This window comes from Amblyraja radiata, chromosome 6, assembly GCF_010909765.2.
Source record: "Amblyraja radiata isolate CabotCenter1 chromosome 6, sAmbRad1.1.pri, whole genome shotgun sequence".
Taxonomy (NCBI): domain Eukaryota; kingdom Metazoa; phylum Chordata; class Chondrichthyes; order Rajiformes; family Rajidae; genus Amblyraja; species Amblyraja radiata.
The window spans coordinates 69,726,346-69,751,293 of NC_045961.1; positions in this window are offsets into that span (position 1 = coordinate 69,726,346).

A 24,948-nucleotide genomic window follows, 5' to 3' on the forward strand; every position below is an offset into this window, starting at 1 on the left:
TGCTCACGGCCATTAATAGGAGTACCATCTGTACTTACGGCATGCGGACCCTCTCGCTCGCTTTTGACTCCGGCCCGTATAAGTGGAGGATCATCATGGCCGACGTCACACATCCGCTCCTGGCTGCCGATTTCCTGCGGGTGTTCTCCCTTGTAGTCAATGTGCAGGGCGGGCGCATGATTCCGCAATTGGCCCTCGTCCCCGCGGTCCCGCGGCACCTGCCCCCAACCAGAGCATGAGCGCAGCGCCGTCGCCGAGGTCAATGCCTCCCTCCTCACCGATATCCCTGAGCACCTCACTCCCCGTTTCAACACGGCAGCCCCCAAACACGGGGTCGTACATCATCACATCCCCACTGTGCGCCCTCCGATACACGCCGCCTTCCACCGGGACGAGTTCCAGCTAATGGAGGACATGGGGATCGTCTCGGCGCTCGGACAGCCCATGGGCATCCCCACTACACATGGTCCCCAAAGCATCTGGGGGGTGGAGACCATGTGGGGATTATCGGCGTCTGAACGCCATGACAACTGCAGACCGCTACCCGGTGCCCCACATCCACAATTATTCTGCCCACCTCGAGGGTGCCGCTTTCTTCTCGAAAATCGATCTTGTCAGGGCTATAATCAGATTTTCGTTCACCCGGACGACACCCCCAAAACCGCAACGATCACCCCGTTCGGCTTGTTCGAGTGACAACGTATGCCTTCTGGATTAAAGAACGCCACGCAGGCATGCCAAAGGCTTATGGACAGGGTCGGGATGGGTCTGCCATTTGTGTTCATCTACCTCGATGACATCATGGTCGCAAGCCCCACCCAGGGTGAGCACATTGTGCACCTGCGGACCCTTTTCCAGCGCCTCCTCGACCACGGCATTGTATTCAACCCCACCAAGTGCCAGTTCAGCCTCCGTTCCATCTCCTTTCTGGGGCACAGCGTCACACCTCAAGGCGCCACCCCGCTACCCTGAATGGTCGAGGCCATTCGGCAGTTCCCTCGGCCGCGCATGCTAAAGGGTTTGCAGGAGTTTGTCGGCATGGTGAATTTTTATCACCGTTTTGTGCGCCCCCTGTTCCTGTGCCTCGCGGAACTCGAATGATCCTCGGAGGCAGACGCGGTGTTCAAGGGTACCAAGCCGGCCCTGGCCAACGCAACCATGTTGGTCCACCCGCGGGCCTCAGCCCCAACGGCTCTCACCGTGGACGCCTTGGACTCGGCTGTGGGCGGCGTCCTGGAGCAGCTCGTCGATGGCCGCTGGCAGCCGCTGGCCTTTTTTAGCCATCAACTGCGAGCTCCCGAGCAAAACTACAGCGCCTTCGACCGAGAGCTCCTGGCGTTGTACATGGCCATCAGACACTTCCGCTATTTCCTCGAGGGTCGCATATCCACTGCCTTTACGGACCACAAACCCCTTACCTTTGTCTTGCGTAAGGTCTCCGACCCATTGTCATCCTGCCAGCAGCGGCCCCTCGCTTACATATCGGAGTTCACCATGGACGACCAGCACATCGCGGGCAAGCTCAACACCATTGCTGATGCCTTGTCCCGCCCTGCCCTCCCATCCATTTCGGCCATAGACCATGACGTGGCCTACGACGAGCTGGCTGTGGCACAGCATGCGGACACAGTGATGGCGGACTACCACACCGCTGTTTCTGGCCTCCAGTTGGCCGATGTGCCGTTTGGAGCCTCAGTTACATCATACCACCACCTACCACCCACAGACCAACGGGCTCGTTGAACGTTTTCACCGCCACCTTAAGTTGGCATTGAAGGCTCGGCTCATGAGTCCGGACTGGGTGGACCAGTTACCGTGGGTGCTCCTCGGTATCCGCACTGCCCCCAAAGAGGACTTGGCTGCTTCCTCCGCCAAGCTGGTGTACGGCTCGACCCTGGGAATTTTCTCCCTGCCGTCCGCGGGCGGGTGAACTCTGCCCCGGCATTGCTAGCGAGCCTCTGGGAGCAGTTGAGTGGGCTAGCTCCCGTTCCCACTTCGCGGCATGGTTTACCGGCGGTGCATGTGCCGTCGGTTCTGCAGAATTGTGCATATGTTTTTGTTCGCAGGGACGCCCACCGATCCCCCTTGCAGCGGGTCTACGAGGGGCCGTTCCAGGAGCTGCGGTCCGCCACCTTCACTTTGGACGTTGGTGGCCGAGAGGAGTTCCTCTCCATCGGTCGTCTCAAGCCCGCCCACGTTGACATGGACAGCCTGGTGGTGGTCGCACTACACCAATGTAGAGGTCGTCCGCCAGCTGATCCAGCTGCACAGGTTGTGCCTGTTTCCCCCGTCCTGGTCGTACCCGTTTTTTCCACCCCATTGCGGTTTCCTGGTTCTGTTCGACCAGTCCCCGTTGTCACATCCGCCCCCTTACGATCTCCTGGCCCTGTTCGTCCTGTCCCAATTGTTATGCCCGCCCCGCCTCCGCTGACCACACGTTCTGGTCGTTGTGTCCAGGTCCCTGCTCGGTTCCGTACCTCGGGTTCTGGGGGGGGGCCTGTAGCGGCACCTGCTGGTGCCTTGGGGTAGTCAAACCCTCAGATTGGCTACTCCAGTCACGTGGGCACGGGGAGTGGGTTTTGTGTGCTTTTTGTCGAGTTCATTCACTCTAGCACCACACTTGTTGATGCAACATCATTTAATTATAGACTCACGTGATTCATTCTTTTGCCGTTCGTAATAAAGTTAATTGAAGTAACTCACGGTCTCGACTCCGGCAAAGCTGTCAAATTGTACACAGGGAGCTCAAAAATCAAAGTGTATTAAGGGCTGACTAAAATGTTTCTCAAAAACATTGCCCTCACCACTGACCCTTCTTCACTTATTTCATATAGTTCCTCCCTGAACTTCATAATTTAAATTTCCCTGGGTTGAGAGCAGATATGGCAATATTTTCCAGAAGATAATCTTAGACATATTAATTATTACGTGGTACTACCCTCTTCTGGCTTCTGTTATGTTGTATTGAAGTGTAGATAGAATGTCTGCTGAATGTGACCCCAGCACATATTGGAAATACGACTTTGTAGAGTATGTTATGTGCCGTACTTGAGCAAATCACAAAGTGGAAATCTGAACCACAGTAATTAATATGTCCAAGATTACCTTCTGGGCATGGAGTGAGGACAAACTTTCCCTCCATGAAGACTTGGAAGAAAAGATAGGAATAAAAACAGATAATGCGAAAAAATTAAACAGCAGGTTAAGCAATATTTGTGAAGGGAAATAGAGAGTTAACATTTCAGATGGATGATTTTTCATTCTCCCATTTAACTGATTGCTTTTAATTAAAATAGATACTTTCACCTTATGTCTGCCCATAACTCTCTCACCTATGCCCATCAGCCTATTGGTTTTAATTAACCAATATCTAAAATACTTTCATTTTGTAAAAAGCAAATTGTCCAGCTGAAACAAGCACTTTTGATTATTGTAACATTCATTACTATCACCATGGTAACACAGAACATTATTAATTTTGCCAACAATTCAATTTCTATCTTTGGTTAGCTGAGTCAGGGATATCTTCAAACTACAATATAGTTGGTGCCCAAATAAGCACATGTTTTGCCAAGGAGGCCCAAAATAAGCACAATGGCTATCTTTATTTAGGCCCAATACATCTGTGAAAATAAAAATAGTTTTCATTGATAAGAAGAAGACCAACATTTGAATTGTTTCACTGGTGAGTGAGCAGCTGAGAAGAGGAGCAGCGTGGGAGATTTAAAAAGCAAAAGTTAATATTCCAGAATAACTGCTCCTAGCAGTGTATAAATGAAAGGAAGGCACAAGCGAAGGGACGTTTCTGGAGTGGCCATTTTGGGAGTAGCTATGTGTTGAGCTTCTTGTGGTGTGTTTGAAGGAATTGTTGGTGTTTTGGCTCAAGAGGCTTTAATAAGGAGGCTGTGCTGAGGGTGACAGCAAGATGTCATTTTTTTTGCAATTCTTCTTTGGTCAGTGCAGTAGGGATGACACTCAGGGCACTGTTTTACTCCTCCTGTAGAATGTGGGAAGTAAGAAAATTTTATTTATATAGCAGGTTTAAATCAACTCGCGTTGAAACCAAAGTGCTTTACATAGAAGAAACAATTAAGTTTCCGTACATCCATAGAAAAATTAATGAAAAGAAAAATGACACAACACATTATTGAATTCAACATGAACATCCCCCCACAACAGAATCAAAATTTCCCACTCTGGGGAAAGGCATCAGAAAGTTCAGTCCTCTTCCACTGTGATCACCCGAGGTCGGAGCCTATTTGTGGCCTCCGCAGCCAGTCCGATGTTTTCAGGCCCTCTTGCCGGGAAGATGGAACTCCGGCATCGGGTGAACACACCTCAGCGACTTGGAATGTCTGGAGCGGCCGCTTCCTCCCGGAGACCGCGGCACACAAAGTCCTCAAGCCGCGTCGGTTGGAGCTCCGACTCTGGCAATCTCGGATCCCAGGCTCCGCGGTGTTTTAAATCCAGCGCCGCCCATGGCTGGACGCTCCACAGCCACAGCTCCTCGGATGTTGGAGTCGGCGGTCACAGCTCTCTGGAGCTTACCACACGGCGACTCGGTAAGGCACCGCCCGCTCCCTGATGGTGTCCCAGTGCTGTGCCACCGCCGAAGCTGTAGTCTCGGCCGATCCTGACAGGAAACGCTGCTCCAGTCTGATGGTAGGCCGCGAGGAAGGGGCAAAAAAGCAGCTCGGAGGGAAGCCGCCTCTCCGACCAGGTAAGGAGTAGGACATAATGTTTCCCCCTTCCCCTCCCCCCACCCACCACATAAAAGAAGACCTCCAACAATCATTTTGTTTTAACAGGACTAAAAATAAAAATAAAAAAGGGTGAAAGGACGGACTGCAGGCAGAGCAGCCATACACAATGGCACCCCACTCCTGCAGTCCGCCATCTTGAGAGGAAGTCATGGTAACTTCCAATGTTACTGAAGACTACATCTTGGGAAATGCATGCAGCTGCAACTCCTGACTGACTGCGTGAGGGAACTGGTACTACAGCGGAACAATTTCAGTATCATCCGGGAGACTTTGGGTTTCATAGATGGGAGTTATGATGAAGTGGTCACATTTAAGGTGCAGATAGAAAATAGATAGGTATTCACCAGATAGGGAGTAGGCAGATGGTCCATCAATTTCTCTGGCCATCCCCCATGAAAACATGTATACCCTTTTGGATATTGTAGGGAGGGATAACTGTTCAGAGGAGAGCTGCAGCAGCAGTCTGTAACATCAAGTATGGCTCTGAGGCACAATAGGACTGGGTAATGTAAGAAAAGGCTCCAGTGACGGGGTGACTCATTAGTTAGGGGGATAGACAGGAGATTCAACAAACAGGACTCGAGGAGGATGCGCTGCTTCCTTGGTGCCAAGGTCTCGGAGCCACATTGACACAACTGGCATAGGCAGGAAAAGGGATGAAGTCCTACTGAATGAATATAGGGAGATAGGCCAAAAGTTAAATAGCAAGACGTTAAATGTAGTAATCTTCACAATACTCCTGGTGCCATGTGCTTGGGAGGGTAGGATTAGGACGAAGGGACAGGTGAATGCCTGGTTGAGGGGTTGGGGCAGGGGCAGAGAATTCAGACTTTTGGAGAACTGGCATCTCTTACGGGGCAGAGGTGACTTGTACAAGGGAGTGGGTTGCATCTGAACTGGGCGGGGACTAATATCCTGATAGACTAGTTTACTAATGCTACTCCGGAAACTTTAAACTATTTTGGCAGATGGATAGGATTCATTGCAGCAGTGAGGCAGGTAGGAGTCTAGAAGTCAATACAGAAGTCAATGACAGCAGTTCAGCAGATGGAAGAACCAGTAGCAAGGCTGGGAGCAGGGAAAGTGGGTTGAATTAAATTGTATTTATTTCATTGTTAGAGACCTGACAGGTAAGGTGGAAGAACTCAGGTGCTGAATATGGAGGTGTGATTGGGACATTATAGTCATTATCAAAACCTAGCTAGGACTGGTAGCTTAATGTCCTGGGGTACAGATGCTGCAGGTTAGTTAGAGGTGAGGGTAAAAGAGTTTCTAAATTGACCAAGGAAACATAATGACAGAAGTCCAAGATTACTTTTGTTTTATTTTATTTTATTTTATTTTAGTTTCATTTGGTTTAGTTTAGTGCTACAGATTTAAAACAAGCCCTTCAGCCCACCAAGTCCACACTGACCAGCGATCACCTATACACTAGTTCTATCCAACACAGAAGGGACAATTTACAGAAGCCAATTAACCAACAAACATGCATGTGTTTAGAATGTGAGAGCAAACCAGAGCACCTGGATAAAACCCACTCAATCACAGGAAGAACATTCAAACTCCATACAGACAGCACCCACAGTCAGGATCAGACCCCAGTCTCTGGTGCTGTAAGGCAGCAGCTCTACGCTGTGCCACAGTGCTGCCCTTAAATGTCCTAGCCTGCCCAATCTCAGGCCCTCAAGTCCTGGCAACATCATTGTCAATCTTCTCAGCACTCTTTCCAGCTTAATCCTTCCTAGAACAGGGTGGACCAAAATTGAATATGATATTCCAAATACGGCCTCACCAACATCTTAGAAACATAGAAAATAGGTGCAGGAGTAGGCCATTTGGCCCTTCGAGTCTGCACCGCCATTCAATATGATCATGGCTGATCATCCAACTCAGTATCCCGTACCTGCCTTCTCTCCATACCCTTAGCCACAAGGGCCACATCTAAATATAGCCAATGAACTGGCCTCAACTACCTTCTGTGGCAGAGAATTCCAGAGATTCACCACTCACTGTGTGAAAAATGTTTTTCTCATCTCGGTCCTAAAAGACTTCCCCCTTATCCTTAAACTGTGACCCCTTGTTCTGGACTTCCCCAACATCGGAAACAATCTTCCTGCCTTTAGCCTGTCCAACCCCTTAAGAATTTTGTAAGTTTCTATAAGATCCCCCCTCAATCTTCTAAATGCTAGCGAGTACAAGCCAAGTTTATCCGGCCTATCTTCATATGAAAGTGCTGACATCCCAGGAATCAGTCTGGTGAACCTTCTCTGTACTCCCTCTATGGCAAGAATGTCTTTCCTCAGATGAGTAGATCTTGTACAATAGTAACATAATATCCCAACTTAATATTATGACTGATGAAGGCTACTGCACCTAAAGCCTTCTTGGCCACCCTATATATCTGTGTCACCAGTTTCAGGGAACTATGTACCTGTACTCCTTGAATCCACTGCTCTACAATACTCCACAGGGGTCTACCATTCTCTGTGATGGTCCTGCCCTGGTTTGACTTTCCAAAATGCAACACCTTGCACTTATACAAATTATACTGATCAAGGTCTTGCTGTAACTTTTGATAACAATCCTCACTATCTACGCTACAACCCATTTTAGTGTCATCTGCAGTTACAAATCATGCCGTACATTTTCATTCCTATCATTGATGTAAATCACAAAGTGCAATGGGCCCAGCACTGACCCCTGAGGCACACCACTAGTCACAGGCCTCTAGTCCATGGATCCACCTATCTTTTGCCAGTTTCTGCCTCTCATAATTTTATATATTTCTATCATCTCTCCCATCAAACTTCTTGGGAAAACAATCCCAGTCTGTCCAATCTCGCCTTGTAGCAATTAGCACCTAATCCATGCAGCATTCTCGTAAACTTATTTTGCATCATCTCCCAATTTCTTTAACCATCTGCTCTAAATGCACAATGTGGCAGCAGCTACACATTGTAGCCAAATGCTGAAATTGCATATGTGTTGTAATCAAATAGTGACAACCTTCTTGACCATATACCTGTCATCCACACAAACAACCCACCGAATATCCAATCCCCTCCCTCTAGGGTGGAATGGTGGTGCAGCAATAGAGTTGCTGCCATACAGCGCCAGAGACCCGGGATCGATCCTGACTACAGGAGGTGTCTATAGGCAATAGACAATAGGTGCAGGAGTAGGCCAATCGGCCCTTCGAGCCAGCAACGCCATTCAATGCGATCATGGTTGATCATCCCCAATCAGTACCCTGTTCCTGCCTTCTCACCATATCCCCTGACTCTGCTATTTTTAAGAGCCCTATCTAGCTCTCTCTTGAAAGCATCCAGAGAACCTGCCTTCACCGCCCTCTGAGGCACAGACTCACCACTCTCTGTGAGAAAAAGTGTTTCCTCGTCTCTGTTCTAAATGCCTTACTCCTTAGCAAAAGACTTCCCCCTTATCCTTAAACTGTGGCCCCTGGTTCTGGACTCCCCCAACATCGGGAACATGTTTCCTGCCTCTAGTATGTCCAAACCCTTAACAATCTTATATGTTTCAATGAGATCCCCTCTCATCCTTCTAAACGCCAGAGTGTACAAGCCCAGCTGCTACATTCTCTCAGCATATGACAGTCCCGCCATCCCGGGAATTAACTTTGTAAACCTACGCTGCACTCCCTCAATTGCAAGAATGTCCTTCCTCAAATTAGGGGACCAAAACTGCACACAATACTCCAGGTGTGGTCTCACTAGGGCTCTGTACAACTGCAGAAGGACCTATTTGCTCCTACATTTGATTCCTCTTCTTATAAAGGCCAACATGCCATTCGCTTTCTTCACTGCCTGCTGTACCTGCATGCTTACTTTCATAGACTGATGAACAAGGACCCCCAGATCCCGTTGCACTTCCCCTTTTACCAACTTGACGCCATTTAGATAGTATATGGAGTTAGACTATGGAGTTTTCCAACTTGACGCCATTTTGACTATATGGAGGTAGTACCTTCTCCCCATGACCTGCATGGGTTTTCTCCAGGATCTCTGGTTTCCTCCCACACTCCAAAGATGTACAGGTTTGTAGATTAATTGACTTGGTATAATAATAAATTATCCCCAGTATGTGTGTGTATAGCATCAGTATGTGGGGATCGCAGGTTGGCATGGACAGTGGGCCAAAGGGCATGTTTCTGCTCTTTATCTCTAATCTAAACTAAATAAAACAACTGTCCCCATCTACTCACCATCCCTCCCTCATCTTGCTCCATTTATAACCCTCTTTTCTTATTAGATTCCATCATCTGCAACCCTTTGTTATCTCCAATAATCATCAGATTTTTCAGATGAAGACCTCTTATGGTAATTGGGGAATGGATGGATTCATAATTTTCTTCATGAAAAAGGGGTTCAGACACAGCATTTCATGATAAATTATTTATCTTGGAAGGTTAGACATGTGCACCAGTGCTCCAAAGTCTGGGTATGGCATGTCCTAAAAGATCTTTTCAATTAGATGGTCGTACTCTCCAACCACCTGAAACTGGCTCCATATCAGTGGGAGAAATAAATTATATAAAGGTTTCTGTGAAATACACTTAAATTCCAATGCATAGAGCAGAAAAATAGGTTGGAAACTGGAGGAACTAACTCCTCCTGCTGTGTGTCTTGTAATTGTGCACACGTGGAAACAGGGACGTAATAAAAAGAGATAATGCTGTAAAAGCTCAGCTGGTCTGGCAGCACCTGTGGTTAATGAAGTGCATAACATTTTGGCCCAGAATTCTTCATGGAACTGAAAGAAAACATTGTTCAAGATACAAGAGACTGCGGATGCTGGAGTCTTGAACAAAGAACAAATTGCTATGTGAGCTCAGCGGGTCAGGCAGTATCTGGGATGAGAAATGGACAGACAACATTTAGGACTGGGACACTGTGAATATGTGGAATTCATTGCATATTTTAAAATCGGAGATTGACGGGTTCTTGATTAGTATGGGTGTCAAAGGTTATGGAGAGAAGTCAAGATAATGGGGTTGAGAGGGAAAGATAGACCAGCCATGATTGAATGGTGGAGTAGTCTCAATGGGCCATTTCTGCTCCTATGATTTATGCACTTATGAACTTAATGCAGTTTTTTTGGTTCATTACACATATGATTTTGTGATGTATCTTTACGCATTTGTGTGTATGTGTATGCATGTGTTAACATTGTGATAACAGAATTATGTATTTGTCTGTTCTCAAACAAAGTAACAGTTTCATAGACATTTAATTTGCCAGTTTCCCTATACACAAACAGTCAGTATTGTTTTGTGATTAACCTTTACCTGGGTGGAAGATTGCAAACTTCACGTGGTCCGCCCTGTTTCGACGAATGCAATCAACCCGGCATGCACAATCAAAGAAGATCAAATAGATCAACTTTAGGCTGTGCATGCCATATGCAAGAAGAAGAAGAAGAACCTTTACCTATTTTGAATATATATATTTGCTGTGTCTCAATAAAATAATTTATACTTTGCATGATCTTCATTTTCTTTCACAACAACCTTTGACTTTCACCCCATTTTCATTTGAATCTTCAGCCATCTGACCTTTGTCACTGATTGTCACTGACTTCCATGCATATCCGAGGGGTGAAGAGCAATCACCGCAAGCATGTTGGAAGCCACTGCAGTAGGATGGAAACAAAATAAATGAAAGTGTAAATTTTTCACGGGTGACAGTTATCACTAGCATGTACTGTTGATAGCAAGAAAATAACACAGTTTTTCAGGTGAGCCTTCAAGGTGGTATATTTTGCCATTTTGAATTAGTTGAATGAAAAACCCAAGCCCTATTTACGTGGCTTTTGTTGATATCTTTCCCTAACTGTTGATGTTTCAGTTAACCAGCATGGTTAGCTTATAAGAAAGCAACATACCAGAATCATTTAGGATTCAAGATATTAAAAAACCTATCCAAAATGATTTGCTGCTGTGCAAATGAGAATTTTGGTCAAAAAGCCTGAAATACAGTATTTAATCACTTGCAAATGTCGACTTATCCCTATCCCAATGTGAAATCAATGAAATAGCTTAAGCAAGAGAATAGCTGAAAGTCTTCTGATGAAAAATTTAATAGAATGCAATTCCACTTTTAAGCTTAAGCACAATACTTTTATTTAACAACAGTCATTTATTTTAAAGTTACAATTTCATGGCAGCAAATTCTCAGTGGACCATATATAAGGGTTTTGTCAATTTGCTGAGGCCATACAAGCATGTCACCTGATTGCGGTCTGATCTCTATTAGTCAAGCAATTTTACTTGCACTTACATAATGCTTCGTGGACATTTTCAAATGGAAAACTGCCCAAATCTGTATTGAGATACCTACAGTAGTTAATAAGCAGTTTTTAAGAAATTTTATTTTTAAATTATATATTGGGCAGCTTACCAAGCAGGGAAATTGTGGCCTTCTGCACAGAGGTCAAACCTATGAAAAAAAGCAGTGAATGTGTATTGGATTAACATAACTCTGAAGCCTCACAAATAATCACGGACATTTTCACATAGCTGTATGAACTGAAAAGCAGGCATTTTCTTTGAATGATCGTTGTCAAAACATTTTCTTATCAAAGTTATTCAATGTTATTTTACAGCCAGTTGGATCAGGGTAATAGTACATGGTATAATAATTGGACAAAAATATATAATTTATTTTGTGTCCAGTTGTGCTTAAATATCCACAATCTAATATCTGTGTCAAATCTTTAAAATTGTATCTACCTTTATTTCACGTATTTCTAATCAGCAGAAGATAGGCACAAAAAGCTGGAGTAACTTAGCGGAGCAGGCAGCATCTCTGGAAAGAAGGAATGGGTGACGTTTCGGGCTAATCAGCTGACTTCCACAATTCTTCGGGACAGAGAATGCCAGAGATTCACCACCCTCAGTTAAAAGGAATTTCTACATAGCTTGATTTTAAATGATTGGTCCTTACCTTGGAAATATGTCCTCTCGTTCAAAAGACACTTAGTATTTTAGGAAAAAGCTTTCATGATGTTTTAATAAATATAACAAATATTCTCTTAATCTTCCCTATTCTAATTAAATGAAATCGGCTTCTCTGGTTTCTCCATGTCTTCAGTTGTCCCCTTTCACATGTTACTCATCTACAGCATCTTCAAACATTGGACTGTGGCACCAAAACTGAACATTACAAACCAATACAATAAACCTTCCTTATTACGGAATATAGGGGGGAGGGTTGGGGGGGGGGGGGGGGGGGGGGGGAATGGTGTCCATTATTGCTGATTGTCCACTGTAACTGTGTAAGGTATTATCATTGTATAAGTAGTAGAAACAAACAACTGCAGTTGCTGGTTAATACATAACATGACTCAAAATGCTGGAGTAACTCAACATGTCAGGCAGCATCTCTGGAGAACATGGATAGGTGATGTTATGGGTCAGGACCCTTCTTCAGACTCTCGATCCAGATCTGGGCCAGGAATCCAGGTGAGTTGACGGCCCTGGCCTGCTGGCAGCCGGGGCAGAGGCGAGGATTGGTGTAGTTAATGGTCGCGTCCCATGGGTGACTGGAGTGCAGCGAAGGGTCGGCAACAGCAGCGACGGTGGCAGGCACGGCCTGGAAGTGGCAGGGGAGGCAGTGCGAGCTGGGGGGGGGGGGGGGGCATGGGAAGCCAGGGCTGTAAGCGACAGGGGAGGCAGCATGAGCCATGGATGTCATCGGCAGCCATTACAAAGATGTGTGTTAAAACAAAAGTTTACTGTATACACATCAGGGTTTTATAAACATTCAGCAAAATTTGCATTATAACTAAAAGAGAATTAATTGATTCAATTATATGATGTGGATAAAAGTACATTTAGTGACCAATGAAGTATTTAGTGGGAATTTATAAGCAAATGGGCTGTAGTCCATGAGTCATGAAGAAATAAATACTGATATCTGCATGAGCTGGCATAATTCAAAGGCTACATATTTTTTGTTGAAATTGTACAACAGCCTATTAAATCTTGAAGTTTTAAATAAAGACTCCATTCAGAAAATACAGTTAAAGTATCTGAGTGATTCATCGTGGAGCACTGCTTCCAGCAACTTTCTTGATTTCAAGTAATTACATTTGTTATTACTTTTGATTTCCTTCATTCTTCTTGTTAGTCCTGACTGGTTCTTATTATTTCTTAATAAACCCTTCATTCATTGGTTCAGGTTCCAACTTTTTTCTTGGTTATTTTCAAATGTTGATTGATACTATCCTTACTTAAATCAGTTCTTTTTATTTCAACTGTATTCCTCTTATGTTTAAAAAAATGCTTTCCTTGCCTTCTCGCAGCATTGGAGAAAACATCTGCTGTTCCTTGAATTATTGTTTTTAAAGAATTTCTGACTTTCCTATATGACTATATTACCTCAAATTAACAACCAAATTTTTAAACATCTCTTCAGTTGTCAAAGAGATGCACCAACATTTAAAAGGTTACTACCTCTTGAAGGTTGTTGGCAACTGGCAATAAGAAAACAAAAAATATATTGCAATCTTTACAAAGGTTTAATTTAAAAGTATATATGTATCAGCTTTTCCAGTTGACAATGTGGCAGGCCCAAATCAGGAAACAGAATAGCTACATTTTGACCAAAGTTGGTATTGGGCACTCAAACCAGTTTTGGGTTTCTCCCAAAATGGGGGAGTGGTGCAGAGACCAGCAAGGTGCCCGGTCACAGATTTGACACGTGGAAGAGCAGAAATGCACTGAATTCAACTAATTAGGCCTGAGACAGGGTATTGAGGACATAGTGGAAGGCTGTGCTTGAAGGAGTTGAGCATACAGGTGATCACCACAATACTATTGAGGAGCTTGGAGAAGCACCCTCACTCATCCTATTGGGCCTATCCCACTTACGCGACTTTTTCGGCGACTGCCGGCACCCGTCATAGGTCATTACAGGTCGCCGAAAAAGTTCAACATGTTAAAAATCCAGAGGCAACCAAAACAAGGTACGACTCTTTGGGCTACAACTCACAACCATACAGGCTTCATGTCGCCAGGGTGTGGTCTGTATGGTTGTAAGTAGTCTCCTTAGTCGCCCAAAGAGTCGGAGCGTCTTTCTGGTTTGGCCTGGCATAAATGGATAGAACAATAGAAATACCATCACCCACTGTATTAGCCAGTGAAAATTCTAAACTAGAGCAGAGGTACTGGGGCATGTAGCAGAAGCAGGAGTTTTACTGTTTGCAATTCCTCTGTTTCCGCTTCCCTCCAGAATAGCATATCATTATGAGATGATATCCAATATCTAATCACATTCTGAGAATCTGAGGACAAGTTTGCATACAGTAAGGAAGATGCTGTGCAATATTTCCCAACACAACAAGCTGGATGGCTCAGGTTTGTTAATTCATCTGTGAGCTGACACTGAGCTAAATATATTCTGCAGTTGTTGGTTTTTACCCCCTCCTTTTACTTGAGGTAATTTTTTTTTAAACTACGGGGATATGTCTGCCTTCACATAATTTGAAAATGTCCGCATCATGAATCACACACAACTTGCTTGGTCATTAGTTCAGCCTATGTTTCTACATGGCAGAAAGTTCTTACAAAGCACCTCTTATTTTGTTTTATTCTTCTTACAGACAGCATTGATTACTTTCTTCATCCACACCTTCCTTGTCCCTTCTGTCCTCTGATTTTGTAATACTTTTGAGTGGTTTAATATTTTTTCCAATCATGATTGCAACAGAATATAAATCCTTTAGATCATTGATTTATTATCCATCAAGCTTGCTTGTGAATTTATGATCTGGTGTTTACTGTGGCAATGTTTGCACATATAAGGTTGGACTTAGATTCTTGTGAACTGCTTAGTTATTTGCAAAAAATAACTTCCAATGTAGATAAAATAATGAGACAAAATAAAATAATAAAACATATAATCATCCAACACTTTTGCCACCTCCAACGGGATCCTACTACTGGCCACGTCTTCCCATCTCCACCCCTTTCTGCTTTCCGCAGAGACCATTCCCTCCACAAATCCCTGGTCAACTCATCCCTTACCACCCAAACCACCCCCTTCCCAGGTAACTTTCCCCTGAAAACTGCAGGAGATGCAGCACCTGTCCCTTTACCTGCCCCCTCGACTCCATCCAAGGACCACGATAGTCTTTTCAGGTGAGGCAGAGGTTCACTTGCACCTTCTCCAACCTTATCTACTGTATCCGCTGTTCCAGGTGTCAACTTCTGTACATCGGCGAGACCATGCGCAGGCTCGACGATCGTTTTGCTGAACACCTCCGCTCAGTCCGCCTTAACCTACCCGATCTTCTGGTTGCTCAGCTCTTTAACTTCCCTCCCATTCCCAATCTGACCTTTCTGTCCTGGGCCTCCTCTATTGTCAGAGTGAGGCCCAGCGCAAATTGGGGGAACAGCACCTCATATTTTGCTTGGGTAGTTTACACCCCATCGGTAGGAACATTGACTTTTCTAACTTCAAATAGCCCTTGCTTTCCCTCTCTCTCCATCCCCTCCCCTTCCCAGGTCTCCCACCAGTCTTACTGTCTCCAACTACATTCTGTCTCTGTCCCGCCCACTGCCCTGACATCAGTCTGAAGAAGGGCCTCAGCACGAAACTTCACCCATTCCTTCTCTCCAGAGATGCTGCCTGTCCCGTTGAGTTACTCCAGCATTTTGTGTCCACCTTTGATTTAAACCAGCATCTGCAGTTTCTTCCTATACAAAAAAAAAGGTTTGTATTCATTTATTTTCATGATAACATTCAATCAAAATCTGCCCAGATTCTAAACTATCTTGACCCTTGGAACAGGACCTCTAAGAGGCAATGAATACAGTTGATTAAATGAATCCTAAATTTAAGCAGGTAGGTCAATTTGAAACCTTTTCGCTCTTGGTAAAGTGACAACTTCAAACTCAGAATTTGGTTTTGCTTATTAATTACACAGCCACAGTGAATTTTAAGGAGGTTTATTCCTTGGATAATTTATGTGAATTAAAGATACTGGTGAGGCACTTTAACAGATTACGGCACATGAAAACCCATTCTAATTTATGTATAAAATGTCATTCTGAAGGATTCAACTGCAGAAATGGCAAGGGTGGTGAAATGAAATGCAAAATTTATCAGGACAAAATTGATTTTAAAAATGTACATAAAGTCATTGAAAGTAAATTGATTCTTGTTGCCTTGTTTTATTACTTTGGATGATCACACATTAAAAATTCCACAGATAGTAAAATGGTAATTGAGTGGAGAAATCTATTTTTGGTTAAACATATATAAGAATATCATCCACCAGTTGTGCTCACGCCTTCACATCCTACTCCAGAACTTTAGTGCTGTTAGAGGTTCTGCCTATTAGATGTTAGAGTTCTGCAGCACGGAAACAGGCTCTATGGCTCAACTCATCGAAGTTGACCGAGATGCCCCATCTAAGTTTGTTCCATAGGGCACATTTGGCCCATATCCCTCCACATACGTCCGAGCCATATACCAGTTCAAACATGTTTTAAATATTATTACTGTACAAATCACAATTACGTCCTTTAGTAGCTCATTCTGCATACCCACCGCCCCCTGCATTCTGCATACCCTCTGTGTGAAAAGGTTACTCCACAGATTTCATATTAAATCTTTCCATTCTCATCGTAAACCCATGCCCTCCAGTTCATGATTCCCATACCTGGGATAAATACTTTGTGCATTCATTCTGCCTATCCCCCTCATGATTTTACTAAGATCACTCCTCAGCCTCCTGTGCTCCAAGGAATGAAGTATAATCCTGCCCAACATCTCCCCATAGCTCCGGCCTTCAAGTCCTGGCCACATCCTTGTAAATCTTCTCTGCATTTTTTCCAGCATAATGTCATCATTTCAAATGCAAAATGCCCCAAACTGAACAGAATACTAAAATGCCTACCACTTATTTCCTACTGACTTACCCGCTAAGTCTGTTGCTGGCTCCCTTTTAACAATTTCTATCCTCAATCTATTGTAGTTCCCTTTAATCAATATGTTTATATTTATTTCCAACCTAAATTCCTTATTTATAAACTAAGACAAGTTTATGTTATGCTATGACTGTTACTTCACAATTGATGAATCAGAGAACAAAAATATACAGGTCCAACAGGTCATTACATGATTTTGTTCGGGAACTAGAAAACTACTTAAAGTTAAATTACGCGTTGGGGATAGAAGGAATGGGTGACATTTTGGGTCGAGACCCTTCTTCAAACTGATGTCAGGCGAGTGGGCGGGACAGAGATAGAATGTAGTCGGAGACAGTAAGACCAGTGGGAGAACTTGGAAGGGGGAGGGGATGGAGAGAGAGGAAAAGCAAGGGCTATTTGAAGTTAGAGAGGTCAATGTTCATATCATTGGGGTGTAAGATATCCAAGCAAAATACAGTATGTGGTGCTGTTCCTCCAATTTGCGCTGGGCACACTCTGACAATGGAGGAGGCCCAGGACAGAAAGGTCAGATTGGGAATGGGAGGGGGAGTTAAAGTGCTGGGTAATAGCCCTGTCTCACGTTGCGAACTACCCACGAGGTACCCTGAGTGAACGACTCGTGGTTGTGTATGAGATTCCAAGTGTATGTTCAAGAGTTTAACCAGGTTCCCAGGGGTATGACAAGTTTGCCGTTTACTTGTCATGTCTGCGATGTTCCAAGTTCGTCTCCCGAGTTACTCTTGAGCCAACCCTGAATGAAGGTCTGTTGTAATAAGCAACAGTGTTAAAGAAGACATCTCCATCCTGCGGCTTTGATTTAAAGATAGAATTCAGCGTGGCCGCATCTATTGATGTGACCTACAAAGGGAAAATGCGCACCGCCCAGTGCCAGAGCAGTTATACTTATGATTTGTTTGAAACACACAGGTTTGATATATTTTAATTGAATTTACTGCCATGTCTACACACTGCGGGGAGACGGGAGATGAAATCTTTGAATGTGGACGGATGTGCACATCAGATTGTTGGAAGACGGAGCTCAGGGTTCGCCTCCTGAGCTGCTTTGGTGCCCAGGCGTGAGTTGAGATGGAGGGAGGTTGGGGGGGGGGGGGGGGGGGTGTGCGCAGGCATCATTAATCTGTCTGGGGTGATAAGGCTCTTGGGCTAGGCTAGGATCATTCTCTGCGGGATGATCTTAGTGCAGGAGACAAGTATAGGAGAGGTGTACTGACTGTGTGGGCAGACACTTTGGTAGTGTTTGCCCACCAGTCTCAAAAGCCGCTGTGACTACCTGTCCCTGGGATAGCAGGGGGCGATCAAACAGCACAATATCCCCCTCCCCCTCCATACCAACACGAAGGGCAACGATCCCAAGGCTTTAGCGTCAGAAACAGCGGGCAGGCGACAATCACCTGTAATAATGCAAGAGAGATCATGCACTATTGTAGGTCACCTTTGCACGTCGGTGTTTCTGTCTTTCTCCACTCATTGTTGGCCCTGTCTGTCGCCACCCCCACTCCCACCCCTCTGCTTCCCGGCCATGTGTGTGACCCCTTCCCTCCCCTCTCCAGCTCCCCGCCCATTGCAACGGGCGTGGGGGCTTTGCACTGTCTTCACGTCAGCGATGCCAGCAGGCCAGTGCCTGTCGCCCCGGAGCAGATGCTCGGGGGCTCTCTCCCAGAGTGGCCCCGGATCGGGGGCGTGGGGGGGGGGGGGTGGACAGAGAGAGAGAAAGAGACACACACACACAACGGGCAGCGTGTACCTCAGTCTACGTGTGTGTGTGTAGGGGAGAGAGAGACACAGAGACAGTGTGGACCTCTGACTGTGTAGGAAGGAGAGAGGGGGAGAGAGACAGAGAGAGAGAGAGAAGCACAGAGGCAGTGTGGGGTACTTCGGCGTGACTATGGGGGAGAGAAAGAGCGCACAGGACCTCGGTCTATCTGTGTGTGTGGATGGGAAGAGAGACTAAGCAGAATACATCGGTCTTATTGTGTGTGGGGGGAGAAAGAGAGAGGTGGGGGGGAGAAAGAGAGACCATATACGGGGGAGACGTATATACACACACAAAGCAGAGTTTTACTATGTATGTGGGAGACACAGATGGACTGAGCACAATACCTCGGTCTTACTGTGTGTGGGAGAGGGGGAGAAAGAGACGTACACACAGAGGCAGAGTCTCTCAGCCTGTGTGAGAGTGATGGAGGGAGAGAGAGAGACACACACACACAAGGTGGATGTGAAATCTCACCTGCCTGTTTCAGTGACAGGCACCCGCCGCCAGTGAATGAAGGCACCCCCGTCTGTCGCCACCTCCTCTCCCTCCACTGTCCGCCCTCTCACCTTCCCCCCCCCTCCCTCCCCCCCCCCCCCACCTTTCCCTTCCAACTCCAGTCCCGTCCCGACCCCTTGGGAAACTGAAGGGAGCGACAATCGGATACAAATAATATAATACACAAGAAAGGGCAGATGCTGGTTGACAAAAAGTGTACACACAGTGCTGTAGTTACACAAAGACGCAGCAGAAATTTGGAAATGTCATCCCGTCACCCATTCCTTCTCTCCAGAGATGCTGCCTGCCCGCTGAGTTAAAGAGTTCCCGTGGTAGACTCACGAGACACTAAGGTAAACGCACGGGCCACTACGTTCTTAAAACTAGTTTAAATGTTTCAATTTTTAACTTCAGCAGTACATTTTACTCGTGGAAAACTTTAAACATGTTTGAATTTTTCCAAGAGTTACAAGTTTCACGGGTACCTGACGTTAGCGCCACAAGTCGCTAAGTTGCGTCCACGAGTTCCGACATTCCCGCTACGTTAATTGTACGTAGTTACCACGAGTTAAATTTGTTTTAAACTCGAGGTACCTCATGGGTCAACTCACACCGTGAGACAGGGGTTTAACTGGGAGATCAGATAGGTTTAGGCGGACTGAACAGAGATATTCAGCTAAACGATCGCCGAGCCTGAACTTGGTCTCACCGATGTACAGAAGTTGACACCTGGAACAACGGATACAGTAGATGAGGTTCGTGGAAATGCAAGTGAACTTCTGCCTCACCTGAAAGGACTGTTGGGGTCCTTGAATGCAGTCGAGGTGGGCGGTAAAGGGACAGGTGTTGCATCTCCTGCGGTTGCAGAGGAAAGTACCTGGGGTGGTTTGGGTGGGAAGGGACATGTTCACCAGGGAGTTGCTGAGGGAACGGTCTCTGCGGAAAGCAGAAAAAGGTGGAGATGGGAAGGTGTGGCCAGTAGTGGCATCCCGTTGGAATCTGAATGTTGTCAGGTTAGGAAAAGGGGAGGTACAACGAGACCTGGCTATGCTTGTACATCAGTCACTGAAAGTAAGCATAGAGGTACAGCACACAGTGAAGAAAGCTATTGGCATGTTGGCCTACATTTCGAGAGGATTTGAGTTTAGTAGCATGGAGGTCCTACTGCAGTTGTACAGGGCCCTGGTGAGACGGCACCTGCAGTACTGTGTGGAAATTAGGTTAATTCCCGTGATGACGAGACTGACATACGATGAAAGAATGGGTTGATTGGGCTTGTATTCACTGGAATTTAGAAGGATAAGAGGAGATTTTATAGAAACACTTGAATGTGGGACCCGTTGGGTCCCAGTCACATGGGGGGCCTGGTCCCCAATGCAATTCACTCCTCAACGCGTTTCCCCTCATCCCCAAGCACTCCCTCCCCCTCCTCTTCATGTGTGGGAGGGGAGGTGGGGAGGGGGGAGGGAAGTGGGGTGTCTGGTTGGTGGGAGTGGGGTGGGAGGGGAGGAGGGCATGGGGGGTGTGAATGGGCAGTGAGGAGGGGGGGAGAGGGTGGTGTGGTGGGAGGAGTGTGTGTGTGTGTGCGGGGGGGGGGGGAGGGCTGTGGGGGGGGGGGGTTTGTGGGTGGAGGAGGAGAGAGCTTGGAGAAAAGATGAGGGAAGAGCCATTGGGGTGAGGGGGGTATCACAAGGGAGGGGGGCAGGAGGGGGACCCGAGGGGAAGGGGCTGGAGCTGGCGGTGCGATGGGGATGCCCAGCGGGCACTGGTCGCTGGTCGCAGGTCGTTCTCCTACACCGGGATCAGAGTCTCCGCTTTCCGTTTGGTGACATCGGCGACATCTCCAGCTCCAGGCTGGACTGGGCCGGGCCACTTCCGGTCCCTCCGAAAATCGTGTCCGATTGGAGACCTGCGCCGGCCATACAGAGCGTCCCTCTGCTCCATTAAAGACGGGATGGAATCTTGGAAACTTTATTGTCATTCAGACCTTTCGGTTTGAACGAAATTTCATTACCTTGCAGTCATATATATAATAAAATAACAAAACACACAATAATCACAAATTTAACATCCACCACAGTGAGTTCACCAGACACCTCCTCACTGTGATGGAAGGCAAAAATCTTAAGTCTTTGTCTCTTCCCTCCTTGTTCTCCCTCTGCGCTGGTGCGATCCAGGCCTCCGATGTTGTGACCCCCACCGGGTGATGGTAAGTAAGTCCCGCGGCTCAACCGTGCTCCGCGAATGGGCCGGTTCAATCTTCGTGGCCCGGGGTGGTCGAAGCTGCCGCCCTCCAGTCCAGCGGACTAAGCTGTTGCTGCGGGAGCTCTGGAAAAACATGTCACCAACCTGTGACCGGCGAGCTCCCGACGATGTCGTCTACTGGGCCCGCGGCCGAACATCCAAAGTCGGGTCGCCGCCGCCGGTGCAGGAAGGGGCGGACCATCCCTGGGATTCACCAGATAAGAGACTAAACCACGCGGCGTTGACTGGCAGGAGAGGAGATCGATCTGCGCACGTACGGTTTTAAAGATTTTTAAACCTTGCTAACTTTTACAACATTCAACCTATCGGAACGAAACTTGGCACATTCGCAGCACAGGAGGACGGTGAGTGAGCTGGCGAAAATCATAGCGCTATCGCATACCGTTTTTGCTCAAATAGAAAGACCGCGCAATCCGGAAGATAACAAGATCAGTGTTTTAGTTATGTATAGATAACATTCTTAAAGGATTGGACAAGCTAGGTGTGGAAAAATGTCCCCGATGTTGGGGGATTCCAGAACCAGGGCTTACATTATAAGAATAAGGGGTAGGGTATTTAGGACTGAGATGAGAACAATCTTTTTCACCCAGAGAGTTGTGAAACTGTGGAATTCTCTGCCACAGAGGGCAGTGGAGGCCAAATCTGGATATTTTCAAGAGAGAGGTAGATTTAGCTCTTATGGCTAAATGAATCAAGGGATATGGGGAAAAAATAGGAATGGGGTACAGATTTTAGATGAACATGCATGATCATATTGAATGGTGGTGCTAGCTCGAGGGGCCGAATTACCTACTCCTGCACCTATTTTTCTATGTTTATATGATACCCATTTAAGATCAATCATGGGAAGAACTTCTTCTCTCAGTAGTTGTAATCTATGTACTCCTTGCCTCTTAGTGCTGTTTGGATAGAATCCTTTGGAATATTTAAGGCTGAAATAAATTTCTAATCTGTAAGGGAATCAAGTATTCTCAGGAAAGGCAGGGAATTGGATTTGAGGAAGTCAGATTAGCCTTGATTTTATCGAATGATAGAGCAGGCATGAAATAATCAACAACTTCTGGTCCTATGGTCTTATAATTGTCTTAACATTCTTTACAGTAGATCAAGGACCATTTCGGAGAAAAATACCCTAATGTTCTGCAACATTTCATGAAAGCACTTCTGATTTCATCATACCCTACACCAGCAATCATTACAACAATGGGTTATGTGCTCTGAAATATAATAACCTCAAAGATATTCCATGGCAAAAGGGAAACACACAGATGGTCCAACATATTTGAAAAAAGAAAATGAGGAACTGCAAATCAATATTTTTTCTCATGAGCTTATAAAGTGTAATTTCCTTTTTTATGTGAAACTGGTAACTTCAACATTTTGCTAATATCACTTTATTCTACTTAATGTATCTCAATAATATTCAGACATGTAATTGGAAAACTGATGTCATTGCAAATTTAGTACTAATTGCACTCTTCTTTATATGGACTCATCTCAAGGACGTTTAGTTCATTCCTATGGACAGATCAATCTTAATTGAACATTCTCTGAGGGTATCATATTTTGTGTACTAAATTCAAGATATTTTGCTCCTGTGGGAAACATTTTATTCATCTTGTCCAACTGCATTGCGCCATTTTTCTCACAACAACTAATTTTTGAGTCACATGCCTGAAATAAATTGCTTTCTAAGAACCAGGCAGTGATTTTCTTTCTTGTAATAATGGTTGTTGCTTTTCATTGGCATAACATATCTTTCAGCCTGCTAAGTAGATTTTTATAATTTAATCATAAAAGATGCAAGACACTGAATAAATTTGAAGGGAATTTGTATAAGTAGAAGCATAGATCCTTAGAATGATATTGATCTGGTCAGTCATGTAATTTAATTTAGGTTTTTATAGAGGTTTATTTTCAGCTTGAAGCTATGGCTATATTAATAGAGAATGGGATTGGTCATTGACGATGAAATTACACCAGAGCTAGAATATAATTCAGGCTATCCAGTTTGTAACCAATCATTCATTATGTGTCTCTGGTGGTTCATTACAGCCTCTTGCAGTAGTATTATCAGTGACCTGGCAAAATATATAACATGAAGTTTGCAATATATATCGGATAGGAACTGATAAAGCAAATATCTATAACTAGTCATCAATGATCCCACATCAAAATGCATTGTAATATACATCATTTATTTTGTCTTTTGAAAGACTCGGTTCTTCATTGCTTATCATTTCAAAAGCTCTCCTGGTATAAATGGTGGCATCAAATGTATTTCATTTGGATAATATAGGACACGATTCAATTTCTAAATACAGTATTTACACTTGATGAACCTAAATTACCGCCTGATTCTTGACTGGTGCCATAAGGCATTTCAAGTATCCTCAAAACCAATTGGAGGAACTGTGATTAACAATGGATGAAGTTCACAATGATTTATTGTCAGAATTATTGGCCTACAATTTTTTTACTACATTTTAAGAGATTTGAAGCAGAGTTGCATTTCACCCTGATATTATTTTTAAGAATCCCATAACCATCGGAATCTTCAATTGCAAAGTTCATGCAGCAATATTGTTATGTTTCTCCATGTACTGCATATCATTACATTGATCTGCAAGTTCTTGCTGTTGCCAGTCCTTGGGTCAGGAATTGTGAACTTGATAACTGTAATGTATTCATACATATTTGTGTATATGTTAATGAGTTGGTGTACAATATAAGCAGGGAATGTTGGGTAATAAAGCTCTCTCTCATGATCCAAGGCAACCAGCGTGTAAGTTGTTATTCATTCTGCCGTCCGGAATATAACAAAATTGACGAGGAGGATGAGATAGAGTTTGTGAACTCATCCTTTAAATACAGTGTAGGACTGTTTTGAAACATGCAGTATTGTTTAACATTTTAAACAGTAAATACGGAGCTGTATCGCAGTTGTTTGTGAGCTGGACACGATAGGCCACAGATCCTATGCAGGGGACTGTAGTTTAAAACAACAGCTGGAATAAATGGTCGAGAGTTTGCCAGGCTATCTCTATGTTGTGTCTACGTGGCAAGATGCTGTCCTTGGGATTGTATAAGATTTTTGCGTTTTGTCGAGTTCCTCAAGCTGAATAGCCTTTGAACAGCTAAGTTTTAGGTGAATTGTTACACCAGAACAGACAAGAAATCAGGATTTTTGAACGGTCTTTTTAAAGAAAAAGAGAACAACACGATGGCTGCGTCCACGGGCTACATCGGAAAACTTGGCACTTTTGACAATAGTGGAGAGCCGTTCAGCTCCTATATTGAGAGAGCGAACATGTTTTTCACGGCAAACAACATAATGGAGCTTAGTGGTGAAGGAGAGGTAGTGACTGAAACAAATAAGGCCGTTTGCGAATGCACAAAAGCGATTCTGCTCACGGAAATTGGTCCTGAAATGTATGGCACACTCGTGAATCTCCTTGCGCCCATAAAGGCAAAAGATGTGCCATTCAATGACATAATGAAGAGGTTGGAGGAGCACTTCAACCCAAAGCCTCTGGAAATTGCAGAAAGCTATAAATTTGGCAGTAGAAACCAGAAGCAGAATGAGACAATCAATGAGTACATTGTTGCCTTGAAAAACTTAACTTTGCACTGTAACTTTGGAACCTTTCTCGAACGCGCATTACGTGACAGATTTGTTTGGGGTCTAGTGG